This window comes from Trachemys scripta, chromosome 4 (assembly GCF_013100865.1).
Source record: "Trachemys scripta elegans isolate TJP31775 chromosome 4, CAS_Tse_1.0, whole genome shotgun sequence".
Taxonomy (NCBI): domain Eukaryota; kingdom Metazoa; phylum Chordata; order Testudines; family Emydidae; genus Trachemys; species Trachemys scripta.
The window spans coordinates 133,608,051-133,630,948 of record NC_048301.1 but is presented as its reverse complement, the minus strand read 5'-3'; the positions used below and the strand labels follow the sequence as shown (position 1 = coordinate 133,630,948).

Genomic DNA, 22,898 nt, shown 5'->3' with positions numbered 1-22,898 from the left:
AGCCCTGCCCTTTCAGCTAAGGTTCCCAGGCACTTCATTCCAAACATACTGGTTTAGATTAAAGCATAAAATAAGTTTATTAATTACAAAAAGACAGATTTTAAGTGATTATAAGTGATAGCAAAACACATCAAAGAAGATTACAGAGTAAATAAACAAAAACACAAACTAAGCCTAAAATACTAGAAAGATAGGATATGAATTAGCAAATTCTCACCCTGGCTGATGATACAAGCAGGCTGGCAGATTCTCAAGGTACAAGCTGCACTTGCTTTGCAGCTTTGAATCACCAGGTTTTTCATACACAGGCTAGAAATCCCTTTAGCCTGGGTCCAGCACTTCCCCCAGTTCAGTCTTTATTCCTCAGGTGTTACCAGGAGTCCTCTTGTGTGGGGAGTGAAGAACAATCAATGATGTCACTCCCTGCCTTATATAGCTTTAGCATATGGCAAGAACCCTTTGTCCCAAACTCAGTTCCCAGCCCAGTTTGTGCAAAAACACTGGCATCCAAGATGGAGTTCCGTGGCATGTGGCCTGGTCACATGCCCTTGCAGTGTCATAGCAGCCATTGCTTACAGGCTGGCTAAAACATCCGCAGGAAGGTTAAGCTATTCCACAGCCCATGGTCTTTGTTGATGAGCCATTAGCACCATCTGGCTTCTTCATTGTTGTACCTAAAAGGCTGGCTGTGGATGTTTTCCAGAGTAAGCCCATTTGAAATACTGATCCCTAGTCAATAGTCATAGCTTCAGATACAAAAATGATACATGCATACAAATAGGATAATCATATTCAGCAAAGACAGGATACTGGGCTAGATGGACCCTTGGTCTGACCCAGTAGGGCCATTCTTATATTCTTAGTCCCATGGGTCCTGACCAGATGGTTTGGTGGAGGGGAACGTTCCCCTGTTTGGGCTTTGTCATCCCCTGTGTATTGTGTCAGGGTGCTTGGAGCTTTGACCAGGTGGTGAGCTGGTCCTTAGGGAGAGCAGGTGACAAGGCCTCGTTGGAGATGGACTTGGTCCTTATTCCCAAATCAAACTAGCTTATTAGTTCATACAGAGCCAGGGCTGGGAGAGGGTCCCAACAATGACTAGGAGGGAGTGGACAGTTCAGGCCCATGTCACAAAGCTCAGTAGAATGGCTCCTGCCAAGTGGCCCATAATGGAAGAGCATTAGCCGAGACACAAACTATTAGCACAAGAACTGCCTGCCTTAAGTGGCAAAGCACGGAATATTCCCATCACCCCGGCCTTCCAGCAGTTAGTACTGCCCTAGCCGTGGCACATGGCTCCAGGAAATGTCAGGTTGTGACCTTCTGACTCTTCTGTACTCGCAGCGAACCACAGACGTTTTAACCCTAAGAAGTCCTCCACCTACCAGGCCACCAGTCAGAGCGTCTCTATCCAATATGGCACCGGCAGCATGACTGGGTTCCTGGCCTACGACACTGTCCAGGTAAATCACAAGAAAGGATCAAAGCCTCTGGGGAAAGATTAGGAGTTAAGGACAGGACAGAGCTGGGAAGCTAAACCAGCAACTACACTGGGTGTGAATGGGGAGAAGGGTGTTGAAAGAGAGAAAGAGAAGACAGAGGATGCAGTCAAAGAAAGAGGGCAGGTGACACAAAGCAAGCCAGAGATCATCTGCATTAGGCCGTCATGCCCACTTAGATTCTCTTTGCGTGCTTACAAGCATCGTGTATCCTGTACACTGCCTCGTGAAGTGGTAAGGGTGCATGTGCACCCCTGCCCTCTAGTGGATGGAAACAGAGCTGCTCTGCTGTGTCATAGTCCTATCGTGTCAATGACTATAGGAGGTTCTGCTTTACTGGTCAGGGGGGCTTTTGGAACAGAAGGATTTCAGTTCTCCGCCTGCTGTCGGCATGAAGTGTGAAGTGACCATAGTATCCCGAATAGGAACCACTGTTAAATCCTAGTCGGCGAAAGGGTTTTCCCGGGATTGTTGATACACATAATACCCAGTCAGCCTATTCCAGATACCAGGGCCTCATTCAGATCTCACTATTAGATGATGTGTGTTCATTTCTCATGAGTTTAACGTCTAGTTTTTAATTGCATAGTTTTAATAGCAATAATATTAACAGTATGCTGTTTTAATAGCATTACGGCATATTTGTATAATGAGTTGTTTGCAAGATTGCGTTGGAATATGATCTACCGGCATGCATAACCCATTAGTTTGAAATCAATAAATACCATTCTTAAAAGACTGACCACTGGCCAGTGGTGGGCTCACTGGAGAGCAAACACCTGAATAGCCCTTCAGCCCTAGAGAACGCCCTTTGGTCCACCTCCCTCCAAGCTGGCTTCCATCCCCCTCCATCCAACCCCCCAGCCCACGTGGGGGTGATGTGCACCTTAACTTGATAGTTCCAGGGTTTCAGAGGCTTACATTTCTGTTACCTCAGAACCTGGCTCACATAGGGCGGTGGGGAACAGAGAGGCGTTGAGCCCCCAGAGATGCAGGGCCCTAAAATCCTGGTTTACATGGAGTGTGCTCAGACCACCCTAGAAGGGCTGGGTTCCCCAGATCCTGGCTCTCATGGGGGGTATGAAGATGGGCTTAGACCCAAGGGACCAGGCCCCCCCCAGATCCCATCACACATGGTGGCACAGAAAGGGGCTCAGGCACTGAGAGTGGCAAGGATCCCCCAGGTCTCAGCACACACCTGGGGGGCAATGAAAGAGGCTCAGACCCCCAGGAGAGACAAGCCCCAGGTAGCAAATGTGAAAAATTGGGGCAGGGGTGGGGGATAATATGTGCCTATATAAGACAAAGCCCTGAATATCGAGACTGTCCTTTTAAAATCAGGACAACTGGTCACCCTACAAGCCCCATAGATCGCAGCACACATATAAGAGGAGAGAATGTGAGGCTGACAGGCCCCCTTCCCCTAATCCCCAGCTTCCCCTGCCACATCCCTCATGCATGCCCCCTCCCAGTATCCTACTTCTCATCTTCCCCTTACTATAGTTCCACCCCACCCCGCAACCTGTTCCCTCTTCCCTCCCCCACCCATCCCCACAGTCCCCATCCCCTCACCACAGCCCCAAACTCTTCTCTCCTAAGTCCCCCCAACCCCCCTCCTCTCCCTGCACTCTCCCAACCCCAGCTGCCCAGCACGACACTGTGAGCGTTCACACGTGCAATTGCTTTTCTTTTCAAAACCAGTCTGAGCCCCTTCAAATTATCTGCTGTACTCAGATTGCATTTCCCAACAGTAAAAACCACCTCAGCAGAGGAGGAGGATAGCCACACCATGCCTGCAAGTCAGTCTCAGATCTCTGCCAAGGGTAAAGGTACAATCCCTGGCTGTGGCTCCACCTCTGTGGCCACACAGCATGTCCCCTTGAGCCACCAAAGTCACCTGAAACCAGGCTGGCTGGAAAACTCTGTGTGGTGCATGAGTGTTTACTACACAATACCCCAGCCAGCAAAGCTCTGCCTTTCATAACGCTTTCATAATTGCTTCCCCAAAGGGGCAGCGGGTGCCAGGAAGTCGGTGAGATAAATATCAAGGGACTAAGATCACTTTGGGGAGGCTGAAAGCTGTGGTTTAAGCACCAGGTCTGGTTTGTTTGTTTTTTTAAACCACATTGGTGGAATCTATTGACTTTATGAAACACTAGTTTGGGGAGGAGGGGAAGGCTATAGCTCAGGAAACTCTCTCGAGTGACCTCAGATTTGGTTTACTATGTCTACCCCAAGTCACAGCAAATTTCAAGAAATCTGAGTAACAGGGCTGGATCTAGGATTTTTGCCGCCCAAGGCAAAAACAATTTTGGCCGCCCCCCCGCCCCCCTCCCCCCCCCCTTTTTTTATTACCCCGGCCCCGCCTCAACTCCGGCCCCTGCCTCCTCCCCCCAGGCTCTCAAGCCTAGGAGGGAGGGGGAGAAGCGACGCCCGCGCCGCGGCCACTCGGAGTTTCCCCCTCCCTCCCAGGTTTGAGAGCCTGGGAGGGAGGGGGAGACCCCGAGCGGCCGCGGCACGCGAAACAGCTGATTTGCGCGCCGCTGCTCCCCCTCCCTCCCAGGCTTGCGAGCCTGGGAGGGAGGGTGAGTAGCGGCGCGCGAGCGGCAGCAGCAGCGGAGGTGAGCTAGGGCGGCCAGGGCACATTTTTAGGGGTGGCATTCTGGCGCCGGCCATGCCGCCCCTAAAAATGTGCCGCCCCAAGCACCAGCTTGTTTTGTTGGTGCCTAGAGCCGGCCCTGCTGAGTAAACATGCGGATGTTAGAACTCTTGGAATAGTCAGCCTAGAAACAGAAATGTCATCTTAACCTAAACCATGCACTGTGAATACCCATTTGGGGGAAGGCAGAGTGCAGGGAACAGCAGCCTCTGGCAGAATGCAGACCCATAAGATCCCTGGGGTAGGGCTGGGCAGCTTTTCCCAGGTGCAGCATGTACAGATATGTTTGTGGAAGATTGTCATTTAGAGATGCTCCCTCATAAGGGACAGTATTATGCATATAGAAATTTAAAGATGTACCATGGAAGCTGGGGTGGAGAACACAGTGTCACTATGTACAGCAGTTCACCCCAGCAGCTCCCTAGTTTGTTTTATTTCTTTCTCATTCACTACTTCGTTGTTTAATGAACCCCAAGTTCATTACATGGTGTCAGAAGTGCTGAGTGAGAAGGAGATGGCAGTCATTTCAAAGTCAATTCCTGTGTTTGAAACTAAAGCAGAGGCAAGGGGAGCACGTGGCAGAGCAAACAGAGAACAAAGGCTTTTGTATGTATTTGGTGAGCACAATAGTAGCTTGACTAGCTTAAGGAGTGTTGCAACCTCTATCCAGTCTGCAATTGTCAGGCAATGTTGCAGAGAACTGAGAAAAAAATTGAGATATAGATTTGAATTGTATTTAGCAGCGATGGGGCAGAGGAGAAAAATGATAAAGTGAATTTATCAGTCTTTTTGCATGTTGTTGAGAAGGAAGCATTGGGATATTTATAACAACTTTAAGTTCAAAGAAGGTGAAAGCATGAAGTTAAGTAAAATACTGACTAAATTTGGGGAACACTGCATGCCAAAAAGGAATGAGACCTTTGAGAGACAAAAAATCAATCATACCATAGAGCAATACGTCACATAATTAAGGTAACTCGGTAAAACCTGCAACTTTGGTGAATTGACTGGTCAGAGATAGAATCATTTGTGGCATTAAAGACAATGTGTTAAGAAAGAGACTGCTCTGTGAAGGAGACTTAACTTTAGAAAAAGCTCTCCAGATATGCAGGGCAGTAGAAACTGTGAAAGCACAAGCCAGAGAGCTGAATCCACCAGAGGGAGTTATCCATGTACTAAGTACAAACAAATATAGCCAGAATAGGTCAAATCAAAGAGTGGAACCACTCGCTATGAAAACTACTGCAAGGGGGAAGGCTGGGTACAGACGATCATGTGGAAGATGTGGATCACAGCATGGCCCCAAACACTGTGTTGTCTTTGGGAAACTCATAAATGTGAGGGAAATAATCATTCTGCAAAATGCTGCAGATCTCAAATGCAGAAAAGTCAAGTGCATTCAGTTGAAGACAACCTGGTTGGGGAGTTTTTCATAGATGCACTGGGATCTAGCAAGCGTGCTGAGAGGGACTGGATACTACCTGTGACAGTGAATGGAAATTATTCCACTGAAACTGGACACAGGAGCTCAGGTTAATATTCTGTCTGAACAAGATTATGAGAGACTGAAAATAAGACCAAAACTGGGATCAACAAAAATAAAAGTAACTGGTTATTCTGGAACAATTATACCATTGAAGGGGAGGTGCATTGCTAGCATCAACCATAAAAACACCATGTGCAGGCTCCTGTTCATTGAAGTGCCAAAGAAGGTGACACCAATTTTAGGCCTGGCTCCATGTGAAAAACTCAGTCTGGTAAACCAGGTGTTCTCACTAAACGATCATACTGAATCTGGTTATGAGGCACTCTTTTCGGAATAGCATGATCTGTTTCAAGGGTTGAGTTGCTTTCAGGGTGAACATATAATCCGGATAAACAAGCAAGTCCCTCCAGTTATCCATCCATTTCATAAACAAACTAGAGAAATACAACCTAGATGGAGCTACTATAAAGTGGGTGCAAAACTGGTTGGAAAACCGTTCCCAGAGAGTAGTTATCAATGGTTCACAGTCATGCTGAAAGGGCATCTCGAGTGGGGACCCGTAGGGATCAGTTCTGGGTCCGGTTCTGTTCAATATCTTCATCAATGATTTAGATAATGGCATAGAGAGTACATTTATAAAGTTTGCGGCTGATACCAAGCTGGGAGGGGTTGCAAGTGCTTTGGAGGATAGGATTAAAATTCAAAATGATCTGGACAAACTGGAGAAATGGTCTGAAGTAAACAGTATGAAATTCAATAAGGACAAATGCAAAGTACTCCATTTAGGAAAGAACAATCAGTTGCACACATACAAAATGGGAAATGACTGCCTAGGAAGGAGTACTGCGGAAAGGGATCTGGGGGTCATAGTGGACCACAAGCTAAATATGAGTCAACAGTGTAACACTGCTGCAAAAAAAGTGAACACCATTCTGGGATGTATAAGTATGAGAAGTAATTCTTCCGCTCTACTCCGCACTGATTAGGCCTCAACTGAAGTATTGTGTCTAGTTTTGGGCACCACATTTCAGGAAAGATGTGAACAAATTGGAGAAAGTCCAGAGAAGAGCAACAAAAATGATTAAAGGTCTAGAAAACATGAGGGAAGATTGAAAAAATTGGGTTTGTTTATTCTGGAAGACTGAGAGGGGACATGATAACAGTTTTCAAGTACATAAAAGGTTGTTACGAGGAGGGAGAAGAATTGTTCTTCGTAACCTCTGAGCAGGGGCGGCTCCAGGCACCAGCGCACCAAGCACATACCTGGGGCGGCAAGCCGCGGGGGGCGGCCTGCCGGTTGCTGTGAGGGCGGCAGTCAGGGAGCCTTCGACGGAATGCCTGCGGGAGGGCTGCCAGTCCCGTGGCTTCGGCGGCAATTCGGCGACAGCTATGCCAAAGCTGCGGGACCAGTGGACCTCCCACAGGCATGCTGCCAAAAGCCACCTGCCTGCCGTGCTTGGGACGGCAAAAAACATAGAGCCGCCCCTGCCTCTGAGGATAGGACAAGAAGCAATGGGCTTAAACTGCAGCAAGGGAGGTTTAGGTTGGACATGAGGAAAAACTTCCTAACTGTCAAGTAAGTTAAGCACTGGAATAAATTGCCTAGGGAGGTTGTGGAATCTCCATCATTGGAGATTTTTAAGAGCAGGTTAGACAAATACCTGTCAGAAATGGTCTAGATAATACTTAGTCCTGCCATGAGTGCAGGGGACTGGAGTAGATGACCTCTCAAGGTCCCTTCCAGTCCTATGATTCTACTTAGAAAGGTGCCATTTGCACTCCATGATAAACTCAAGGCTGAGCTTGCAAGGATGGAAGCAATGCAAGTAATACAAAAATTTAGGTGCCAACAGAATAGGTGAGCTCCCTCGTCATTGTGGAGAAAAGTAACACCCAGCTACACATATGCTAAGAACCAAGAGACCTCAACAAAGCTATAAAAATAACATTTCAAGCTACCAACCAGAGAAGAGATTATGTCTCAATTTGCAAATGCTCAATATTTCAGTAAACTGGATGCATCCTCAGGTTTTTGGTAGCTAAAATTAACTGAAGAAAGCTCAAAATTATGCACATTTAATGCCTCATTTGGAAGATACAGATTCTTACACTTACCCTTTAGTATAGTTTCAGCATCAGAATTATACCACAAAACCACATATACAATCTATGAACATATTACTCATGTTGACACCCCAATAAAAGAGGAGCATGATTGTAGACTTTAGGAAGTGCTGAATGCAACTAAAGCTGCAAACCTCAAACTAAATAGGGAGAAATGTGTTTTAGGGGTTACAGAACTGACTTTTGTTGGGGACATTATTTCCAACAAAGGTATAAAACCTGATTAGACGAAGATTTCAGCCACTGAAATGATGCCACGTCTGCAGTCAAAGAAAGATGGCCAACGGTTCCTGGGAATGGTTAATTATCTTGGAAAATTCATCCGTAATCTATCTACCAAAGCAGCAACTTAGAGAAAACTCCTAGAGAATAAAATTGAATGGTATTGGGGTGCAGAACAGGAGGCACCATTGGAAGGTTTAAACAACAACTGATATAAGAGCCAGTGTTGAAGTTCTATGCAGCCGGAAGGCCTATTTAAATCTCAGCAGATGCTTCACAGTCTGGGGTAGGTGCAGTGATTTTATGGAAGCATAAGGATTGTTGGCAATCAGTGGTATATGCATCCAAATCACTGGCTGAGGCAGAAACCAGATGTGCACAGATTGAGGAGGAGCTTTTAGGAGTATTGTTGGCCTGTGACAGATTCAATCAGTATATTTGTGGCCAGACAGTGGAAGTTGAAATGGACCTCAAGCCCCTGATAGCGTTATTTAACAAACCGCTAAATGACTGTATCTTAAGGATTCAAAGAATGATGATAAAGATGTAAAAGCATGATGTGGTTGTGGCCTACACACCCGGTAAATTCATGTTCACTGCAGATGCACTTTCCAGAATGGTGACTCCCACTACGAAACCAAAGGAGACCTTAGAGATAGAGATGCAAGCCTATGTAGATATGATTGTAAAGTCAATTCCCATAGCTAACAAAAAACTGCAACAAATTAAGAGGAGAAACAGAGAAAGATGAATTATTGGGGATCTTTAAAGAAGTGATCATTAAAGGTGGCCTGAAGAAATAAGCAGTTGTCCAAGTATAAGAGATTATTGGAACTGCAGATACGAACTTACTGTGATAGATGGGATGATTTTCAAGGGCAGCAAGGTTGTAATTCCAATGAGCCTCCAACAAGAAATGCTACAGAAGATCCACAAGGGTCATTTAGAAATTGAGAAGTGCAAACAACGAGCATGAGAGGTGCTGTATGGGCCACGGATCAATCATGACATTACTAATATCATAGGAAATTGCTTTTCTTGCTTGAAATACAAGCCACGTCAACAGGCAGAGCCACTGAGGTCTCATCCAGTTCCACAAAGGCATTATGAGAAGGTCAGCACTGATTTATGTATCTGGCAATCAAAGGATTATTTAATAGTCACAGATTATTATTCTCTGTAACGAGAAATCTGCACTCTTCACAGCACTAATAGTAAGTCAGCGATAGCCGGCATGAAGGGAATCTTCTACAGATATGGAATTCCAGATGAAGTTGTTAGCAATAATGGAAAATAATTTTCCAGCACAGATTTTAGACAATTTGCCAGGGATTGGCATCAAGTCCAAATTACCCCCAATCGAATGGTCTTGTGAAAAGGGCTATATGGACAGCAAAGAACTTTATGAAAAAGACTTCTGACAATGGGGGTGATTTGTATAAATCTGTATTGGTATACCCAAGTACATCTCTGGAGAATGGCTCTTCTCCAGTTCAGCTGTTAGTGGGAAGAAGGCTCAGATCTAATTTACCAATCACTGATAACCTGCTGAAATCTCATGACAATGAAACCATAGGGAATATGAAAGAAAATCAGAAGTGGAAGCAGAAATATTATTTTGAGAAAAGGGCCTGTGATCTCCCGTCTCTTAGCCCAGGTGAGAGAAATGTGATTCCTCAGGCACACTCTAATACATGGGGCCAAAGGGGTACCATTAAAGAACAGCTGCATCCAAGCCCTGGTCTACACTACGAGTTTAGGTCGACTTTAGCAGCGTTACATCGATTTAACCCTGCACCCGTATACACAACGAAGCCGTTTTTTTCTACTTAAAGGGCTCTTAAAATCGATTTCTGTACTCCTCCCCTGACGAAGGGATTAGCGTTGAAATCGACATTGCCGTGTCGAATTTGGGGTAGTGTGGACGCAGTTCAACGGTATTGGCCTCCAGGAGCTATCCCAGAGTGCTCCATTGTGACTGCTCTGGACAGCACTTTGAACTCAGATGCACTAGCCAGGTACACAGGAAAACCCCCGGGAACTTTTGAATTTCATTTCCTGTTTGGCCAGTGTGGCGAACTCAGCAGCACTCAGCAGCACAGGTGACCATGAAGTCCCCCCAGAATGTTTCTACATTCCCCCTATCATCTCCGTCCCTGAGGTTATCGCAGATTAGAAGGCGAAAAAAATGCACTTGCGATGACATGTTTTCCGAGCTCATGCAGTGCTCCCACACTGATAGGGCACAGCGTAATGCATGGAGGCATTCAGTGGCAGAGGCCAGGAAAGAATTGCTGTGTTTGCTTAATGGCAAAAGTATCATGCCTTGCTAGCAATCCTGCCCGAGCCAGGTTGCTGTGTCAGCCTTGGGCGGGGGCATGACCGCTTTGTGAGCAGGAAGGCCATAGATATAGACATTGCATTAGATAGCTTCTGTAGCTAGAGAAAACATTCCTGTGCATTCAGCAAAGTCTGTGGCAAAAAAAGAGAAGCCCCGTAGTGTGGTGGTTATCAAGTTCACCTAACACACAAAAGCCCAGTAGTGTAGTGGTAAAACAGTAGTTGTGTTCACCTAACACATGAACCGTCACCGGTTTGAAACAGGTCACTGTTCCTTTTTCTGTCTCCCCTCCTGCATTTTTAGTCTTAGAACAGACCGCGCTGTGAAATTTTACTTTGAATTATATCAATTATGAGTTAAATAATATGGAAGCTCTCTCTCAGTTATAGTCCCAGGTTCCTTACCCTTTCAGCAGCTCTGATAAATTAACATTTTTGTTGGGGGCAGGGGAAAATTTTCATGAAGCCTTTTATAGGGACTAATGCTATCTAAGGCTAGGTCTATACTACCCGCCTGAATCGGCGGGTAGAAATCGACCTCTCGGGGATCGATTTATCGCGTCCCGTCGGGATGCGACAATCGATCCCCGAATTGGCGCTCTTACTCCACCAGCGGAGGTGGTAGTAAGCGCCGCCGACAAAAAGCCGCAGAAGTCGATTTTGCCGCCGTCCTCACAACGGGGTAAGTCGGCTGCGATACGTCGAATTCAGCTACGCTATTCATGTAGCTGAATTTGCGTATCTTAAATCGACTCCCCCCTGTAGTGTAGATGTACCCTAAGACTCTGAAATAATCTTAACGTGGCCCATAGAGTGCAATCCTTCGTTCTGGATTTGTCATTCCACAAGTTGAACTGCTCCTTACTACTGTCCAGGCTTCATGAGCCATAGGAACAAGGGGCAGGCTGGAGTAGGTGCAACGGCGCGGTGCTGCCGGCTGGGAGAGAAGCCTGAGGCAGAAGCCTCCAGCTCGCATGATATTCCAGGCAGGACTGAATCTCCATGAGACAAAACTTAAAGAAGAGAATGACCTGGAGTCACTCCCATTCCGTGCTCTAAGAGGAGGATAGCCATGTCTGTCCAGGCACCCCTGATCGGCCTCACCGAGGTCTGCCAGCTGAGCAGGGCTGAGCAGGACCCCAGCTTGCAGGAGCCGGCGGACGGAGCCCCAGACCAGCAGCGGGCTGAGCCACTCACCCTGCTGCCGGTCTGGGGCTCCGTCCGCCGACCCGCTCAACCCACTGTCTGGGGTTCCGATCATCCAGGCAGGCAGCGGGCTGAGCGGGTCTGGTGGACAGAACCCCGGAAAAAAGGCGCGAAACGATTGTCTGCCGTTGCTTTCACGGGCGGGGGGGGCTGACGACATGTATCCAGAACCACCCGCAACAAAGTTTTTGCCCCATCAGGCATTGAGAGCTCAACTCAGAATTCCAATGGACGGTGGAGACTGCGGGAACTGTGGGATAGCTACCCACAGTGCAATGCTCCGAAAGTCGATGCTAGCCTTGGTACTGTGGACGCACTCCGCCGAGTTAATGGTCTTAATGGTCTTCAGTGGGGACACACACAATCGACTGTATAAAATCGATTTCTAAAAAATCGACTTCTATAAATTCACCCTAATTTTGTAGTGTAGACATACCCTAAGGTCTTACGCAATCCAGACTGATCAGGGGAACACATTGTAACATAATCCAAAAAATCCACGAGGAATCCCAGGAAGTTCCAACACATTGACAGTCGATGTGGACTCTGCCATTTCCCAACTGACTGATCATTTATCATCAACTGACAAAGGAGAACCTGGCAAGGAACAAGAGAATAATTCAGACTCTAATGAAAGGCTGATACTGAGAAGATCATAGAATATCAGGGTTGGAAGGGACCTCAGGAGATTAAACATCCTGAAAGACTCAGAGACTTGCTAACCTGCCTGGAGAAAGGCTATTGAGGAAAGTGAGTGGTAAAGATTCACTCCAGAGTGATGTGCTGGTAACCTCTCCTCTCTAGATAGTTGACACACTGTGTTTATGGAAAAACACTAGACGGGTTGAGAATTTAATGTGTGTGTTATTAGATAGTTGTTAGCTGTTTATATATAGGTAGATAAGAGCTACTGGGTTTTTCTGTTTTTTAAGGGGGAAGATGCAGAGATATGTTTGTGGAAGATTGTCATTTAGAGATGCTCCCCCATAAGGGACAGTATTATGAACACAGGTATTTAGAGATGTGCCCTGGAAGTTGGGATGGAGAACACTGTGTCGCTATGTACAGCAGTTCACCACAGAAGCTCCCCAGTTTGTTTTATTAAAGGTTTTATCCTTTCACATTCACTGGTTTGTTGTTTAATGAACCCCAAGATCATTACGTAACATGCATCTGATTCTCCCCATCCCTCCCCCCAAGGTCGGAGGCATTGTGGACACCAACCAGATCTTTGGTCTGAGCAAGACCGAACCCAGCTACTTAAGCTACTTTGCCCCCTACGATGGGATTCTGGGTCTGGTCTTCCCCAGCATCTCCTCCTCTGGAGCCACCCCCCCGTCTTCGACAACATGATCAAAGAGGGTTTGTTGTCCCAGGACCTCTTCTCCGTCTACCTGAGCTCGTAAGTCAGGGCTGGAAACAGCCCATCTGTCTGCAGCGAGATTCACACTCCTATAGCACCTCTCACACTGAGCGATCCCTGTGATGTTTGCATCAGAATTCCCAAAACACAGCCACCTCTGGGGTGGAACGTGGCAGCCATTCTGTGCTAGTCAGGTCTGGCGCAACCACTAGGCAAACTAGGTGGCCACCTAGGGCACCAAGATTTGGGGGCGCCACCGCTAATCAAGACGATGGCTGCAGATTGCAGACTGTAGGGAGGACATATATGATAAGAACCACGCTCCCAATGAATTGTTCTCCGACTCCTGCCATTTAGAAAGCCAGCGAAGTCCTTTGATTGTGAATCAATAATTGTACAGATATTGCTGTGTTGGTAGGTACATTACAATAATAGCTCCTCTGTCTTGTAGATCGCACAGCAGCCAGAAGGAGAGTGGAGCAGCTTGCAGCGGGAAGTGTAAGACCCCCGCTGGGACTGAGCTGTGCTGTCTATGCGGTGCAGGCCAGGGCCGGCTTGCACATGGCATGCTCTGAGAGCAGGATTTCCAGGCAGAGGCTCTGCTCCCTGAGGAGAGAAGGGAGGGATGCCGTGGCTGGCAGTTCTGCGGGCTCTCTCGTATGGAGGGGCTAAGCCGCTTTAACCCACCTCCCTGTGCCCCAGCTTTCTACCCTCCCGACCCTGCTTTGGCGTGAGGGCCACGCACTCTCTGCCTCACAGTCCTGCCTGCCCCACACGCTCCCCCTCCCGGAGCAAGAGCCCAGCATTCAACTCCCCAGCCAGGGTGCAGGATGGACTCGTGAAGGCAAAGCAGGCGACACGATCCCATTGCCCTGTTGCAATTGCACTTGGCCCGCTGCTGCATGCCAGGCACTGGAGAGGAGAGCGCCCATTTTACCTTGCGGCTCTTTGAATCCTACCCCGCCCTCCGCCCCCCCCGGCCAAACCCAGATTGCGCCCTCTCCCCCCTCCACACCGGAACCCCGCCTGCTTCCCCTCCCCTCCCCTCCCCTCCCCATCAAACACGATCCCCTCTCTGACCAAACCCAGTCTGCTTCCCTTCCCCACCTAACCCGATACCCCACTGACTCAACCCAGTCTGCTTCTCTTCCGCTCCCCAGCCAAACCCAATCCCCCACTGACCCGAACCCAGTCTGCTTCCTTCTCCTCCCGGCCAAACTCGAACCGCCTCTGACCGAATCCAGTCTGCTTCCCTTCCCCTCCCCAGCCAAACCCGATCCTCCCAGTGACCGAACCCGGTCTGCTCCCCTTGCACTCCCCAGCCAAACCCGAACCCCCACTGACCAAACCCAGTCTGCTTCCCTTCCTTATCAAACCCGATTCCCTCTCTGATGGAACCCAGTCTGCGTCCCTTCCCCACCTAACCTGATACCCCACTGACTCAACCCAGTCTGCTTCCCTTCCGCTCCCCAACCAAACCCAATCCCCCACTGACCCGAACCCAGTCTGCTTCCTTTCCCCACCAAACTCGATCCTCCAGTATGATGGAGTATCCACCATTCTAATTTTATAAAAACGACAAGGAGTCCGGTGGCACCTTAAAGACTAACAGATTTATTTAGGCATAAGCTTTCGTGGGTAAAAAACCTCACTTCTTCAGATGCATGGAGTGAAAGTTACAGATGCAGGCATTAGATAATGACACATGAAGACAAGGGAGTTACCTCACAAGTGGAGAACCAGTGTTAACAGGGCCAATTCAATCAGGGTGTATGTAGTCCACTCCCAATAATTGATGAGGAGGTGTCAATTCCAGGAGAGGCAAAGCTGCTTCTGTAATGAGCCAGCCACTCCCAGTCCCTATTCAAGCCCAAATTAATGGTGTTAAATTTGCAAATGAATTTTAGTTCTGCTGTTTCTCTTTGAAGTCTGTTTCTGAAGTTTTTTTGTTCAAGAATAGTGACTTTTAAATCTGTTATAGAATGTCCAGGGAGATTGAAGTGTTCTCCTACTGGCTTTTGTATGTTACCATTCCTGATGTCCGATTTGTGTCCATTGATTCTTTTACCTGGGGACAGTCTGGTTTGGCCAATGTACATGGCAGAGGGGCACTGCTGGCACATGATGGCATATATAACATTAGTAGACGTGCAGGTGAATGAGCCCTTGATGGTGTGGCTGATGTTGGGTCCTCTGATGGTGTCGCCAGAGTAGATATGGGGTCCAATAACATGTATTAATTCTAATGAACAATGCCATATTATGCAGTAGTTATTTTTGAAAGTTTATAATAAGCAATGCTCCGGGGTGGGGGGGGGGGGCAAAGTGGAAGTTTCGCCTAGGGCACAAAATATCCTTGCACTGGCCCTGGTACTAGTGCCATATGTTTTGGAGAGCAGAAGTGAATGATGATATCTCTAATAACAACTGCAGGGGGAATTAACATTAGGAAGAATCTAGTTACTAGTTATGACTGGAAAATGGGTCTCCCCTACCCCCCCCCCCAAGAAAATTTCTACTTTCCAGCAAAAAATCAAACACTGAAATAATTCAGTTTGGAAATATTGCCCTAGTGCCTCGTGGGAGTTTGAATGGGGGGATCTCATGCTCTCATTCTCCTATCTAGGCTGGAGTCCCTGGTCAGACTACACTGCCCATGATGCACCACTGTCCCCCCTCATGGTGGGGAAAGGGTGTTGCATGATGTGAAATGCACCAGTCTGACTCTATCTCCCATTGAAGTGATTGACATTGTCTCGTTAGACAACAATTCGTGCATCTTCCTTGACTCTCCTCTCTCCCTTCTCCTGCAACAACAAAAGGGGAAGCTTTGTGATGTTCGGCGGCATTGATTCATCTTACTACTCTGGGAGCCTGAACTGGATCCCTCTCTCCGCTGAGACTTACTGGCAAATCTTCATGGACAGGTATCGCCCACCCCTTGGCCCTTCCACCTGGGGGCTATTGGAAGACAGGTCAAATGTTACTGAATTGTACATCGGAGCCAGGGAAACTCAGCCGTCAGAGTCTAGACAAAATGAGAGACAAGGAAGCCACAAAAACACCTTCCATGGAGCCATAGGAATGGGACTCCACCACTAGGTTAGGTCAGGTGAGTGATTCTCAACTTTGTCCATACCAGGACCCCTCTCCCATCTGTCCAGCTCTGTTTAGCAGTATGGGAAGGGCAGGGGGGCTGTGACCATCAGTCCCAGAAGGCTGTAGCACAAGGAGCAACGGGCAGTAGCCGCGGAAGGAAAAGTGTAGGATGAGACGTCAGAGCAAAGTTCTTGGCAGTCATAGCAAAAGGGCGGTGGGGCAGCTCCACCCCACAGGACGCTTCCTGGCTGCTTGTGGGCTGAGTGGGGATGAGATTGGGAATGTTCCTGGGGACATTCCCCTGACTCTCTCTCTCTCTCTCTCTCTCTCCCTCCCAGCATCACCATGAATGGCTACCTTATCTCTTGTGCTAATGGCTGCCAGGCTATCATCAACACTGGCACCTCTGTGCTGGGGGGCTGGGGACTCAGACGACCTGGTAAGGTCAGGGAGGAGGGATGGATGTTTCTAGAGGCATCTGCTATACATGCGCATGGCCGAACCCCTGATTTCAACACCACTGCCCACAAGCTGCATCCAGCCAGGAAAGAGATCAGCTGGGTCACTCTGCAGATTCCCTGGTGCTTCCACCCTCACCATAGAAACACAGGAGAGGTCGCCGTCCCCAGCACGTGGCCAGGCCACATATAGAATCCAGGACCATCTGAGCTGACAAAATTGGTTCAATTCGCAGAGGCTCAAGCTTTCAGAGCCAGAGGTTCAATCCCTGGAGAGGCCCCAGTAACCCAGCTCATTCAGAACCCATTGCTAACCACATGCGGCTTCCCTTTGCCCAGATGTGTCACCTCCCTCGTTGCAGAGTTGAGTGCTGGAGCCATGACTAACCTGGCTCCTCGATGTTGCCTTTCTCCCTACAGATCAGCTGCAGCGCCAAGCACACTCTGCCCGACATCATCTTCACTATCAATGGCATCAAATTCCCTCTGCCCGCTACCACCTACATCTGCCAGGTAAGTATCTGCGTCGGAGCCTCTCAGCAAGGGAGGTGGTGGAATCTCCTTCCTTAGAGGTTTTTAAGGCCCGGCTTGACAAAGTCCTGGCTGGGATGATTTAGTTGGGAATTGGTCCTGCTTTGAACAGGGGGTTGGACTAGATGACCTCTTGAGGTCCCTTCCAACCCTGAGATTCTATGATTCAAGAGCTTGTGCCTGAGGCTGCAGGACCATCACTGAAATGCAGCACAGAGTCCATTCTTAGCATGGGGGGTGGCGCAAAGAGCTCTTCCCCCAAAGGGACTGTACAGGCAGCCTGTAGAGCTGGCTGCCCCAGGAAATCACCATGCCAGGGGGCTTACAGGAGAGGGGTTAAATAAGCAGCTACCCAGCTAGGAGACCACTGAGGAGAGCATCCTTTGTCTTACCAAGGGATCTCGAAGGAGGAGAAGTGGTTGGCGTGGAGCTGGGAACTATATCTCCAAGTGGTTTAGTTCCCCAGACAGAACGACTGACAGAGGAGCACTGCGGAATCCCCCATGCTGTTAGGCAGAGACAGTTGAAACGGGGTCGCTCAGCAAAGAGGATCTCCCTTAAGCACCTGGGGCCCAGAGTGATTCCTGAACGCCCTACGGTACCAGGACTAAATAGCAATTCAAGAAAATACCTTAAGTGGAGAAATGGAGCAGCTCAAAACTCCACCAGAGCTGAAGCTGGCTGGAAATATGGAAGACAAGTGGAAGAGATTTAAACAGGGCCTTGCATTGTGTCTGCAAGCAACGAGTGCCAGTGAAAAGGACATCTGAAGAAGTGAGGTTCCTACCCACGAAAGCTTATGCTCCCAATACTTCTGTTAGTCTTAAAAGTGCCACAGGACCCTCTGTTGCTTTTTAGTGAAAAGGGAGGGAATCAGATGTAGCCTTATTCTGACAAGAGCAGGTTCTGGTGCACATGTGTCTAAAATATCAGTTAAGTCGGGTTAACTATGAAACTGTATTACAAAAATGTAAGGAGTACTGCACTCCACATAAAACTGAAGCTTATGAGAGTTTAACCTGAGGTTCCAAAAGGAAAGTGAAACTAGAGTAGAATTTGTTCCTGATCTAGAGCTAGGGAGCCAATTTTGCAGGTTTTTTTTAGGGGGGCAGAGCAGGGACTAACCGACTCCCTGAAAAGAGACAACACTGTGACTGGAATGCGGAACAAAACCAGGAGACCTAGAATCAACCCTTCACGAAGCACTCCAAGTCCAGAATGACCCTTGTGGAGGATGGACAGAGCTCTGACGCTGCAGTCATGACTGAGAATCCAAAATGCTGTAGTTAAACCTGAAGGAGAGCTCTGTGTAGCTCGAAAGTTTCTCTCTCTCCCCAGCAGAAGCTGGTCCAATAAAAGATATTACCTCCCCCACCCTGCCTCTCTAACAGGAAACCTAAGGCAGAAAGGCGCACGCAGCTCAGACAGAATCAGGGAAGAACAACACCAGCAGAAGTTCAGGCAATGCCTGGCATATCAGAAGAGATACAAGAACCGCCATGAATTCCATCGCTTTGCAAGAGTTTGCCAGCACCGGCAGAGTGCGCACAGCCTGGACAAAGAGGACGATGACAGTACCACTAGCTCAGCTGTTTCATAGGAGCAACGATTGCAGCAAAAGATGACCAGGCTGTCACAGCTGGAGAGCAAATGGTTACGTTGGACACTGGTGCACAAGCCGATGAGTTGCCACAAATAGTGTTATCAACACTAAAAGAAAAGCCACGGGTAAACTCAGGGCTTAGAGCAGTGAGATTATCCCCACTAAAGGAGTATGTGAACTAGACATATGGGTAAACTGGGAAAGCTACAATGTGGAATGGTACCCAGGAAAAGTGCACCTGTTACTGGGTTAAGTGTGTCAAGCCCCTGGTCTCATCAAGAGAGTGCAAAGAGTTTGAGGACATCTTCCAGGGGATGGAGAATATTTCAGCAGAGTACAGAATAGATCTGAAAGAGCCCAACCACCCCACAATTCACACCCCAAGGAACGCTCCCCTCACCCTGAGGCAGAGGCTGAGAGAGGAGCTGGATAGACTCATTGATCTGGGAATCACCGAGCAGGTAGAGGAACTAATAGAGTGGATATAATCATTGGTCGTTGTAGAAAACACAGACAGAACCCTTTGCTTATGCATAACCTCAAAAGACTTAAATGTCTGAAAAAAGGGGATGTTTTTCACTACTACAGGGAAAGACATTTTTGGGGAGATGGTGAATGCCAAGTGTTTTTCTACAGGGGATGCATCACAGCAGGGTTCTGGCTGGTGCCCTAAGAAGGACAGAACACATGTTTGTTCTCCTTCAGCATCTCCTTTGGGAGACACCATTTCCACAGATGGACACTTGGCTTGTGTTCAGCACCAGTGTTTCACTGGAAAATACAATATGCTTTTGATGGTATAGAGGGTGCCAATGGTTTATGCAGGCAATGTTCTGATCTGGAGAAAACCAGAAGAACATCATGACCAGAGGCTCCGGGCAGCTGAGAAAGAGCCAGAGCTGCTGAGCTAAAGCGAATATGAACAAGCATATAAATTCTGTGTAATGGAAATAATGTCCCTGGGCGAGAAGTTAGTCTAGCAAGGGGCACAGGTCGATCACAGTGTAGGCGAGACCATCACCAACATGCCGGCCCCAACAGACAAGGAAGGGTACAATGATTCCTTGGAACAGTGAATTATGTAGGGAAATTTGTGCCTAAACTAACAGTTCAAACAAGCCAGCTGAGAGCATTGCTGTGCAAAGACATGCAATGCACCTGTGGTGCAAATCTTCATAGAGAGTTTGAGACAATTAAGGGGTTAAAAAGGCCACAGTCCTGTGAAACTCTGACAGTAAGCTCAAAACTCAGTTGTCCATGGACACCTCTGAAGAAGATATTGGCACAGTCCTCCTACAGCAGGATGGTCAGAACGGGAGACCAGTGGCTTACGCATCACAGGAACAAACAAAACTGGAATGACCATATGCTCAGAGAGAGGAGGAGACTTCGGATTTTTGTCCACAGGTGTAAAGAGTTTCATGTCTCTATTTATGGAGGCCAGTGTTCGCTGAAACTGACCACAAACCACATATTTACCATTGCCAAAAGGAGCCTGGGAACCATACAAAGATTACTTTTTCAGCTGCAAAGATAGGATTTGCAAATTGAATACGATCCTGGGGGAGATTTGGCAGTTTCAGACACCCTCCCTAGAGCATTTGAGAAGACGGCAGTGAAGCAAAGTCCAGAGCTGTTCTACATGTCAATTTGATTAAAAAAATCAGTCCAGCCTCAGACAAAACATGGACTGCGATTGCCAGAGTTACTGCTTAGGACGAGACGCTGCAGAAATCGGTTAAGGCTGTTAGCACTGAGTGACCGTGACCACATGTTCCCAGCCTCTATCACCAGTTCAGGGGGAAGCTCTCAGTCCTAGATGGGATTTTGTTTAAAGGCACCAGGACGGTGATCGCTGAGCTATTGCAGAATCAGATATTAAAAAGGAGACATGAAGGTCATTTAATGATTGAAAAATCTAAGCAAAGGGTCAGAGACATTTTACACTGGCCTCAAATGAACAGCAACATTGAGGAAGCTGTCAAGGCTTGTTGTATGTGCCAAAAAAGCAAAAACCTATGTTAGTGGCAGAGAAAAAATTGTCCCTGGAGTAGAAATTTGTCTACATTGGCTGGAAAAAAGAAGACTATGTATTTGTCCTAAACTACTAGTCTCATTTCCCTGAGGCAGCCATACTAAGGTACTACAGCTAAACAGTTGATTGTGCATCTCTATTTTTGCTAGTCACAGTACACCTGCCATAGTGATGTCTGACAATGGGCTGCATTGAGTTTTAGCAGTTTGCAGTGAAGGTTGGGTTTAGACGTGTGGAGAATATGGAAATGTCTGTAATATTTATAGGGAAAATATGCATGACTCAGTTTCCCCTACTTACTTTGTATTGCTCGGCACTGGGTCTGGAGGAGTTAATTTCTTCTCGGGGACAGGGGGAATAAGAGATAGCTGCTGGTCACAGAAGCCTGCCCAGGTTGGCCTGACTGACCTATCAGGAACTGACTGCATAGCAATGTAGTGCCCTGCAGAGACAATGGAAGACCAACAATTGGGCACTGACTGGCAGCCAAGGGAAGCAGAACATGTGACCACAGTGGAACTGCAACTGGAGACGGGGACAGACTGTTAAGCAGACTGCTCCCAGTTCACAGAGATTACATCCACAAGGCTATGGAAGAGGGGGCAGGTGATTCCGCCAACATGGATTTAGAGTTAAATTGTGCTGTCCTAGGCTAATTTAAGAACTCCTCAGCCCTGGATTCCAGGTGACTAATGAATGCTGGATTGTTTTGAAAAGGCAGCACAGCAAATCTCGAATGGTCATATTGCTCCCAAAGGGGTAAAATCTCACTGGAGAACCCTGTTGAGAAACACAGGAGCTGAATCCAGAGCGCCTGGTCCTGGAGTATTGGAGCCATGGGATCCCAGGAGCTTCCACCAAATCGTGGACATGATGCAGCGTGCATCTGTAATGGAAATCAATGGCCACCAGCAGCGGTGAGGTCACGTGAGGCTGCCCTGAGATTGTATGAGGTGGTCATCCCAGACGGACACATACTGAGGAGGAAGAGGTGACACCTTCTCCAACATCCAGAAGGGAGGGAGGAGGGGAGCTGGGTCGGCCGGCTGGCCCGAGGGAGTCTCAGTTAGGCAACAAATTAAGCAGGTGGAGACAAGTGAGTCCCAGGACATACCACCATGGAGCAAATGGACTGACTGCCTCCTAACAGCAGTAGCACTGACACATCAAGGGAGATCAGCAATCCGAGCTAGAGTGAAGGGTGCCTTGGAAATCAATTGAGTGTTACTAGTGGTTGGTTATAAGCATATGGAATGGAGCATTCTATGAGTGCGGTTTAAGTGGCGTTGTGACTGAGTAATGGCTGGAAAAGGAGGAGGTGGTATCGGTCACTGTCCCTTAAGAGGGTTAGCATCCCAGACAGGAAGTCTAGGGGAGGGGCTGCAGAGGCCCCTGTGCTGTTCTGCAGAAGCAGTTAGAACTGAGCACTGGGGAATTCCTTCAAGCACGTTGTGCCCAGAGTGATCACTGTATATCCCGTCTGAAGGGCAGTGACCCCTAGCAGCTGGCTGAGGCATTGAGTTGGTACGGTACTCACCCACTGTACTCACTGCCTGTCTCCTAGCCATGCCTGCCCCAGCCTCATGCAGCTTAGCTTGGGAGTGCCGAGATCTCAGCCCAACATACAGGGAGTCAGTGGAGTTCCAGCCCAATAACCCATGTCCCATTTTTCCCTGGTGCAGAACTCAGGTTATTGCTCTCCCGGCTTTGAAGGCATCAACGTCCCCACCTCCTCCGGAGAGTTCTGGATCCTCGGAGACGTCTTCATCCGCCAGTACTACGCTGTCTTTGACAGGGCCAACAACCAGGTGGGCCTGGCCCCCATGGCATAAACACAGCGCCGTCCCTGGGACATTCTCATGGAACACTGACCCCGGAGAGTCTCCGTTTCTCCAGAGCCCAACACCGTGTATCGATCTAGTGCTAGAAATTGCTGCTAGGAATTAAATGGACACACGCTATGCCCCACCCCACACTCACCCTCTCGCCTCTAATCTTACCAACTGTAGAATAGAATATAGGACTATTAAAGCATCAGAGTGAATTGTTTCTCTCTGATTGACTATGTCATGCCTGGACTCCTCCGATGGAAAAGTGGTGACATATCCTCATAGCTTCTGCTGATGCTGCTCAGTCTTGACCTGCCATTCCCGTCCTGGGCTCTTCAAACACACACAGCTCTGTTGATGCCCCTCAATCTTTATGCACAGTCCCCGTGCTATTCTATTCATGTACCCAACCATGTGCCCTCTGATCTGCCAATGCCCCTCAATCCT

At 48.1% G+C, this 22,898-nt stretch overlaps 1 pseudogene; it reads left to right on the top strand.

Moving 5' to 3' along the window:
• The first annotated feature begins 1,331 nt into the window (after positions 1–1,331).
• Positions 1,332–22,454, top strand: LOC117876651 (annotated as a pseudogene).
• Positions 22,455–22,898: the final 444 nt, after the last annotated feature.